At 35.8% G+C, this 10,142-nt stretch overlaps 1 pseudogene; it reads left to right on the plus strand.

The window, feature by feature from the left end:
* LOC110452611 overlaps positions 1-10,142 on the plus strand; it is a 27,280-nt pseudogene that overhangs the window by 11,967 nt on the left and 5,171 nt on the right.

Raw genomic sequence — 10,142 nt, forward strand, 5'->3', positions numbered from 1 at the left:
ACAAACCCGACAAACCCCCGCCCCGCTCTCAACACCCCATATCTGCACAACCTCAACTCTCCTCTACCTACTGATAACTCTCACCAATGCACAACTCGTCACACCTACCTATTCCGTCTCATCACCAACAACTATCTTATACTAATACTCACCAAATAATTATAAAAGTCAGAAAAGTGAACAGTTACAGAAGAAAGCTAAAGGAAAGTTGTATAAGAAAGAGAACATTGATACAGAAGAAAAGTTTTTTTTATCAAGTGCAAGACTGGAAACGGATACAAGAATGGACGACAAGTCAAAATGACACTTATAGCTTATATATGGTGGCTGATTACGGCCATCTCGTGTTGTCCTGTTGTCGCCTTGTCGTGTTGTTACAAGCTGCGACAACTCGAGATTTAATCGATAAAATGTCGTCTTGTTGCGTTTTCAAATCGCGACAAGTCAACAACCCGACAAGGCGACAAGGCGACAACACGCCAACTCGACATTTTGAACACGCTAATTAGCGCGTACAGAATCTCGTGTTGTCGCGGTAAAATGTCGTGTTGTCGCCTTGTCGCCTTGTCGTGTTGTCGTCTTGTCGCTTTGTCGTGTTATCGCCTTCCTGTTACACATGCGCAAACCATATATAATAAACGCCATCTTTGACTGCAGAAAAACTGACGTAAGTGCTCCCTTTGTGAATATTTTGGTGTTGTTTGTACGATATTCGATTTACAAAATTGTTCAAAAATGCTGTTTTACGACAGTTCACTCTTTTTAAAGGTATAATGAACAGAAATAGTAACAAAACACAGGTTGTTGCAATACTATTACTTGTACAACGAACAGTACACAGTGGAAATGTGTGTATCTGCTCGTAGAAACTCTTTCCAAAATGTTGTGTTATCATGCGTTTATTGGTGCAAACTTCATACACAAATAACCTGAATTTAGGCATAGTCTAGAAGAGAGCGCAGCTGATTAGATGAAATGTTGTAATCACTGTCAAGTGATGTGTGTAGTACATCGAACAGTAGGCTTAAATAGAGATCTAACAATGCAATTCGTTACACAATTTGATAAAATAATGGCCTTCCCAAAACGGGTAGAAAGTCCTTAATATTTAGTTCAACCATTTAAGAAGAGTTCAGGTAGTGCCCCATCTTTCTGATAATTTGTGTTTTGATCATCAGCATAAACCATGTACAATGTAATTATTCATCTTTTTACAAAGTCTGTATACAGTGGTATAGTAAGATTTAATCCTGGAACTTTTGATTGTGTGGCTGGAACTTTAGCCACTACACCATACTATAGTGTACAGATGCCAGTGCATGGATACTTTCCAGGAACATAAGTTCTTGCAGATATACATAATACATACATTTGTATTTCTTGGCTCAGAAATTCCTCAGCATGTTTAATAATCAGATAACCGGGCATAATTTTAAAATCTAGCTACAATTCCCTAAAAAGACTTGCATTGTATATTTCTTTGTATGAATAGTGAAGAAATACCATAATTTATCACAAAACTAAGCTTGTTTACAGGCGAGAAGTGGTGGGACACTTTATCTGAAACAAACCATTAATAGGTTAAAAAGACTTGGGTTACCTCCCCTGATTATACAGTATGAAAAGTAGAAATAGCAGCAAAGATGCTTATTATATTATAAAGCTTGTAATGTATTTTTTTTTTACAAAAGTGTTTATTTTACTAAATGAATATAAAAAAATATATACTATTTTTCTCAAAGACACCAAATGGTGGCCAAGCGAGGCTTAGCTTTGGTATGCCACTACCAACCAGTCAATCATTGTTATATGACATGTGTTTATATTATAAGGACATTGTGTACAAAACAATAAGGCAAAAACAGCATATGAAGTCTCCAAACTTTTATTTCACTATCCTTTCTCTGTAATACTATCGTGTTTTGGCGAAGTTTTTTGCACTGAATTTTCAGTGTATTCAAGAATTCAATTAGGTCATCATCACCCAAAATATCAATAAAACCTTCAGCATTTGCTGTAGAAGAAACCCTTTTTTGAAAATACCAGATTAGTTCAAGTTGTCCATATCATTAAAACCATTAGTACACAGACACATCTTTCCTTGCAATGTAGTACTGTGTAATATGAGCGAAATAAGTGGAAAGACGAGGTGCTCAAGCTGGGATCGAACTCAAGACCTCAGGTCCCGGAGGCCAACGATCTACCACTAAGCTTAAGGAACTTTTTGTACATAAATACCCATATCTTCCACAATAGGATATAGCTCTTTTCCCTTTCTTTTTATAATTTGTAGTGAAGCATGAGTGCTTTAAATTCGTCTCAAATTTGTTGCAACCTGGTACACCAATAAATCTTATTGCTCTGTATCCACTCTCATAAGATCAGAAATAAATACTGCTTCTTATACAATGGTTTGTGTAAACTTTAACGTCGACCTCTTCATTATCTTTCTGCATCATCTAGTCAACTGCATACTACCTTAAAGGCAAATTGTCAAATAATCTGAAGCCAACTTACATAACTAAATATTTGGTCTGGTCTGTCTTTGCCACAGAAACATGTCGGCTGGATGTTATTTTCCCAGGATCCTTTATAGTGATATCACCAATTCGTTATTGTGATGTCACTAAATTATTTGGAGACATCACCACAATGAATAGGTGACATCAACAATTCATTTAATCATGGGGTGCTGTTTTACTTTTTATTCCACTAAAGTGATATCATTAAAACGATTAGGTGAAATCAACAATTCAATTTGTGATATCACTATGAATAGGCATTTAAATGCCCATGTCATGCTTCATTGCTGCTGTTGTCATCACCCAAAACAAAGTTCATGCATCTTCAAATTTATAAACAGACGGCAATGTGTACATGTGCGAGTCTCCAAGGTGAAGGTCATCGTTATTCAAATATCAGCCAATCGAATATCAGGATGAAGAAGGTTCGGGAATTTTCAAGTGTCACCCGCGCATTCCATACAATATGCAAAATACTATACTTCACAGCAGCGACTTCAAGTAATGCTAAAATAAAAATGGATACTTACCAGGTTGAATTTCTTTGCTCTGTATTTAGGAAAAAAACAGTATTCACAACATTCAGTCGATCGGCAGACCTAGCATAATCAAAATTCCAAATAACAGAAAATACAGCATTTTAGAAAGAAAAAAACGTGTGTAAAAACGTCTGCCATTTTACTCCGGAAGTTACGTCAAGGAAACACCAGCAGTATACTCTAGTTCGAGGTTAGATATAAATCTCTCATTGTTACGTCACGCCAACGTCACGTCAACGTCACCAGTGGGAAGGGAGCAAAAATACGAGGCATTGTCCAAGCTGTTTGTAGTTATCAACCCTTAGCAACACAAACTAACGCTAGAGTCTCGTTACCCGCCATTATTTTGCAGACGCCATTTGCATTTGATTTGAACACCAATATTTACGCTTTCGCTATATTTCGTTTTGATCAAGTTTAATCTGCAAATCGACTGAAGGATATTGTGAAAATAGTTTTTCATACATGTTGAACATAGAAACGCACCTAGAGAAGTATCAGTTTTATTGTAGTGAAGAAAAAGACGCTATATGCAGCCGCTGCTGTACAGTATAGATGCAGTATCAACTCCCGGAGTTTTGGAAAGTGTAAAACGGTTCACAGTTTTCCTTTTGTATATGTAAAAAGAGAAACTATTAAGAATATAACATGTTTTAATTCTTTTTGTTTAAAACCACGCGTAATACCGCGACTTCCGGCATTTTGTTACTCCCTATGATCCAAACGTTTTTCTTGAATGTGTTTTAGCATTAAAGGACTTGAATTTTTCGCACAGACAGAAAGTAGGTTGTATAGTATGTCTCTCTGGTGACTTTCCAGTGTATGAGTTCGCTTCGCGCGAACGAGCCGAATAATAATGAGGAATGTTATTACTTTGCTGTCCTTGTAAGTTGCTTAATCATCAGGATGGTATACTGCAACGGCAATGTTATACATATATGTGTTTTGATTTGATATGAAATCATCTTGGTTTCCGCTCTTTCCAGGTGGAGCGCATAATGCCCACAGCATATTCCTCTTTGGGAACCACGTCAGCACCTGGTGAATGTGATAATATCCTTTTATTTCACGCCATAGTTTATCTTATCATATCACACAATGAAAAAGAGATGACATGTTAATGCTTCGTTTCTTCTTACCACATAATTCTCTTGTTTGTTTTATAATTGCTCTTTAAAATGGATTCTTGGAAGTGAACGACTATTTCCTTTAACAGTAATCAAGGAATGACTTAATACGAGAATTCTTTTTTGGAGGGTATACAAATGCAGAAATCATCATGATATTGAACCTACGCCACTGCATAGATATCAGGTGAGCTTATTGTAAAAAATATATCAACTGTCTATGAGTAAACATAACGGCACAGACTTCATTCTATTTCAGAAATAACTATCAGAAACAAAAATACTGTGATTGGTACCAAAATTAAATCTAACATGTAGGATAACCTGTGGAACATGAAACCCTTCGGAAACTAAGTAAGTGTAAACAGAGTTCTATGTGTCGGAAGTCCCGGAATACTAGCCAGTAAAACCCGATTTGATGGGTTAACATAATGTTTTGTCTGTATAAAACCTAGACTATGTGATAGCTGTAACACGTAGTTATATGTAGCAATTGTGCCTGGTATCTCCCAACCTCCCTCTCTCTCGTATGCAGATTTAATGTAGCGATATCCTTGTCTATTTTCCTACTTTGATGATTGCGTAGTCCTCTATAAGAATGACACCTTAATTAGTAGGAGCTGAATCGAGGAGTATCGATACCCGTTAACAAAAAACAGTGTAGGTAGCTCCAATATCTTTCACTTTCCTACATTGTATTTTAGCAGGAGACACTTTAGAAGGATTATGCGATAAATGGGACTAAAACGGCGCTCTTGTTCTGTCGATATCCTTACTGGAGCATTGTAGGTAAAGCATGTTGTCTTTGAGTAAATGATACACTATTTGACATTGAAGAGAGGAATATAAATTCAAAGAATGATATGCTATTGTTACTAAACCTGCCAGGTGATTTGAACATTCGAAGCATTATATTGACAATTATGAGAACAACTGTGTTTATTCTCGAAATTTTAGGAGGAACTTCGGGGTAGCGGATCATGCCTTGGATATCGAAGCATGACAAGAAGATTGTTGAGTAGCCATGGAATTGTCGCCCCCAGGTCATAATCATCCAGATTCTTTGAATATGTCACAATATGCAATCATATAATAGTGTGTGACTATTTTATATATACTGTGTATGGCGAAAAAGGGGAAATGCATCATAGTCATCAAGCACAATTGAAGTTTTAAACGTCGATTCAAATCATAACCTTTATTTTTTCTGGAAAAGTTTAGCTTGTGTAACTTTAAAAAATTTAAAACCATACATTTCACAATTTGTTTGTATCATAATCACTCTGGATATGTTGTGCTGGCTTCGTTCTTAGGTCTGCAGTGTGTAACATTCTTAGAGTGTTTGATCCGGAAGGAGTTGAAAGGCGGCGGCGACAAAGTCTGACAAGGAGAATATATACTAGTAAAGGTCCAAATTTTCTTATACATGTCGACGGAGATGACAAGCTCAAACGATTCGGATTTGCCATCCATGGGGCAATGTGTGGGTAGGTTAGATACATAACTGTTATGCCCATTAAATTGTGTGTTACATTGTAATTGCATAATAATATTTTTGTGTTTTTCGTCTATCCGTCCGCCCGTCTGTCAACATCAGTTTCGGTGCGATAGCTACTGTTCTTTTCAGCCGATCATGCCCATATTTGGTACACAGGCTGCTTCTGTGAAGAGATCACTTGGAATTGCTTTTTAGATCCACAAGTTTAAGGTCAAGTAATCCGTTACTAAAAGTAAAGTTTCAGTCACGTTGGTTTCCGCGCTAAAGCCCTTGTTTTAACAGGTATGGCCTAACTATACACATATTTGGTACACTGGTTGCTTGTGCAGAAGAGTCGCATGGGTTGCTCTTCTAGTCCGCAGGTCAAATGGCGTCTGATCTGTTATCAAAATAGAATTGTACTTTCTTCCTTTTTTTCTGAGAGAATTATCATCCGATTCTCATGGAACTTTGTTTAAGTATTGGTATGGGTCTCTGGCAACTAAATGGAGGCTTTTGAATAGTACAATTTGAACTTTGTCCAATTTTTATGAAATGATTTTATGCGTATTAAAAGATTGCGAGCTCAACCGCATGCGTTTTGTTTTATAGCAACCAAACTGAATTAAGCGTGTGATTGGTCAAAATCTAAACAGTGTGTGATTTAACTAGTTTTAAGTATATTTAAGTGTAATACACAACTGCGAATTGAATAGTACGGGATTCGTTCCATTTCATTCCATGTACATGCTTGTATTAGTGTTTTGTACATTTGAGAGCTGTTTTTATTCCCCTTTTTGTTCAATTTTGACAGTCCTTAACATAACTTCAGCATACTTTGTACATTTAATACATGTAAAACGTAGGTGATGGAGAGTGTATTAAAATGCTTCCCCTTGCCCTCACTTTCTTAACGTGTTCACTTTGTTTAAATTGCCTATCTGAGACAAAACTGTAACTGTGTATGCATATAATACAAGTTGATGTGTCAGACTGTTGCTTAGCTAAATGGGAATCTTTCACGTTCCTGTGATTGCTGGCATTCGGATCGATCATAGTTTTCTCTGTTTTTTATGTCGATGGTACATTTTCTCGGATCGGTCAGACAAACAACATACAAACATCTTCCTGTTCTTCAGTTATTACTATCGATAGTGTGAAACAGGTCAGTTAGTCGAATAACTTTACCACGGTACATCTTCAACACGTGGTAACAGATGGGACAATTTACACTACCGGTAATTAACGTTAGTCCTCGTCACCTCACCAAGACCGTCTATTTCTATTGTTCTATCGATAGGTGTGATCTAGGATCAACTGAATCGTATCAAAGAACGGACAAAGCTATGATAGAAAGGGTTCCATAAGTAGTGCTTATCAAAACGCTATAGAAATGGGTCAGTCAACTGTCGGGATCGATAAAAATGAGGGGTGCAAGATGAGAATTACATGCATGGCGCTGAGGGGTTTTCTGACCATGTATGCGTGGCGGGCCACCACCTTAAATTAGGTTATGGTGATCACTGCACTAATCCAGTTATACAATTATGAAAACGAAAAATCAAAATCCAAGTCGTCTGACACAGGCAAGTTGAAATACATGCATTTATCATTCCAAAATATTTTCAGAAAACGAGAAAATGATTATCGAACTTATTCAGAGCCAAGTTTCACTTAAGATGCGAAGTCGACAAGAATAATGAATTAAAACTGTTTTTTTTTTTATTTCATATGCAAATGTTTAAATGCTAACGAGTCTCAATTACAATGAAATATTTATGTGAGAATTTCGATAACATTCATATTCTGTTTTTTTTTCAGATTTTCCCGCCGAGTCCTTTGGCTTATGGTCGCAAGAACAAACAATAATCCAAAAGTTGTCGCTTCTTATTTCCTGGATTATATGAAGGAAATACAAGGTGTTTTTAAAAATACTTTTACTAAAACAAAATAAAACGGACTTAAACTTTACATAGCAAGATAAAAAACCAAATGTAAATAAATCAGTGTCAAAAATATTTGAATGAAAATCAGGAAAAAACGTATACTTATACTCAACAAAATAGAAAGATTATCATGTTATCTTGGTTAATACTTATAAATGAGAGTGGGGGGTGGGGGAATGTCCTCTTTTTTGCAATAAGATGTCATGCCTGTTACTGATGTTGTTACAATTGAAATTGACCCCAACGTCCTTTAACGTCGAATAAAGCCAACTGAACGCGGGGTTTTGCAATTAACCATGACAGAAGTTTTATCCGAATTGATCAATTACTTTAGTTGTACAAGATTGATAAGTATTTATAAAGGGAATATTTAATTATTTATAACATTAAGTTGTGTTACCTTTATTTATTGCTTAGTATATTTGAAGATGTGTAATGTTGCATAATATATCTTAGTATTACCGTAAAGGTAACACACATACGAATATTTTGATTTTTTGGTCTGAAACAATACTTTTAAAAGTACGTCTGCCTATTGCCATGGACATTAGACTTGTAGGCGTATTGAATACTAGGTCTGTCCTCGATAGGTGTTTGAAAACGTAAATACTTCTGCGATCTCAGTCTATGCTCATGTTACGTGTACAAATTTACTGCACGCATATCTTTAATAAGTATTGTTTCTCCAGTCGAATACAAGTCGTATTACCGTTACATACTTTAATAGCAAATCCATATTAAGAGACAAACTTTAATCATGAATATAAGCATATTCTATTAATTTTACCCGTGACCTGAAGGATTTTACAAATGTTTTACTGTAACGATTTCATTAAAACATACAATGTAGCATGATTGCGCATCTTAAAATGTTCTATAAACATGTGCACATCTCTGTCACAAACACCGCTTCCAAGGTCATAGGACAAGGTCAAACCATGGAGCCTTAGTGCTGAGCTCGATGGTCACAATTGTTTAACAAGTATATTCTTGGAAGCTCACACATCAGACAAAAACAAATAAAGAAGACCAAAAACCCCGCATTTTTTCATAGTTTTTCTGTGATTTTTTTATATTTTATATTTGATTAAAATTCTTTTGAGACTTGAGTCGACCGATGTATAATACATGTACCACCACAATGGCCTTGTTGTTTTGTAATATGATACATATATCTATAAGTGTAATATAGGGTTACATAGTAAATTTGTGGAATTACAGGAGTCCCGAGGTGTATCAGAATGGATGCTGGTACAGAAAATATAGTAATTGAGGACATTTAAAAGTCTTTCCGTTGGGAGGACGCAGCTAACATGTCTGCTGAAAAAAGTGTCATCATCGGCTCTTCACATTCTAACCAAGTAAGCTGAAATAGGAATCATACTACACTTTATATGAAATCAACAATATCTCTTTGTAATGAATTGTTACATCGATAACATTTTTATTTTCATTTCATGGTCGTATTATTTCAGTTTCGGTTTTGGATTAAAACTTATAATACTCTGCACAGTAATTTTATTGATGATGAAATAATTGTGAATTCTAGCGCATCGAGAGATGGTGGCGATGGGCCAGGCAGGTAGGATGTCAGTACTGGATGGACCTGTTCTTGAACCTGGAGATGACCGGTCATCTTTCGACAAGCAACGAGCTACACTTGTAAGCATGTTGCAGTGTTCTTTCTACCAAACTTTATTCTTCAAACTACTATTAAATCGATGTATTTATACAGAAAAATCTTTTCATTTCGCTGTGCATAATCAAAGGTGATAAGCTAAACATTCAAAAACAAAGCACCAGTATAATGATACGCTGTAAAGGCCATTGCTTAATGTTTTGGTAAGGATATGGGTCAGTAATGCAATCGTCTAATAAGTACGGCCAATGTTCCATATCATCATTATTTTTGTTTTGAATTTTGCAGAGAATGCGCGCGGTTTTGTTTTATGGATATTCTACAGAAAGAGCTGAATAGGATCAGGATGGATTGGAACCAACACCAGATCCGACGAAATGACCACATTAGTGTTCCATGTGGAAAACCTGATATAATGTTTTATATGCCAAGTTTGTACGGTAATGCCAAACTTAGTTGCCTATGATAACAAGGTTTGACAAATGTACTTCTTTAGTGAATCAAAATTATAACTGACTTTAGGTGTAATTTTCAGTATTAAATATTTTATATTTTAATGCAAAGGTTCTACTAAGTGCTCTAAAATTTAGCATTAGGAAGAATCAATTATAACTACGATACGAGTATAATTTTCAACATTTCAGCCCACCGTAATCAGATCAACAGTTGGTAGGCTTTTCAATGCAATTTTCGTCCGTGGTACGTGTACGTCCGTTCATCTGTAAACAATACCTGCTAGCGCTTCATGTATCATTGCATATCAGCATTGCATATCAGTTTGGGTCCTAGTTTTGCTTGCTACATTAAGAGTTTGATAACATATTCAAAATTACCGCCAGTGGACATTTTAAGTGTGTTACTTCTATTTCTTAAGAGTTTTTGCTTATTTTTT

The sequence above is a fragment of the Mizuhopecten yessoensis genome, unplaced genomic scaffold, assembly GCF_002113885.1.
Source record: "Mizuhopecten yessoensis strain PY_sf001 unplaced genomic scaffold, ASM211388v2 scaffold6767, whole genome shotgun sequence".
Taxonomy (NCBI): domain Eukaryota; kingdom Metazoa; phylum Mollusca; class Bivalvia; order Pectinida; family Pectinidae; genus Mizuhopecten; species Mizuhopecten yessoensis.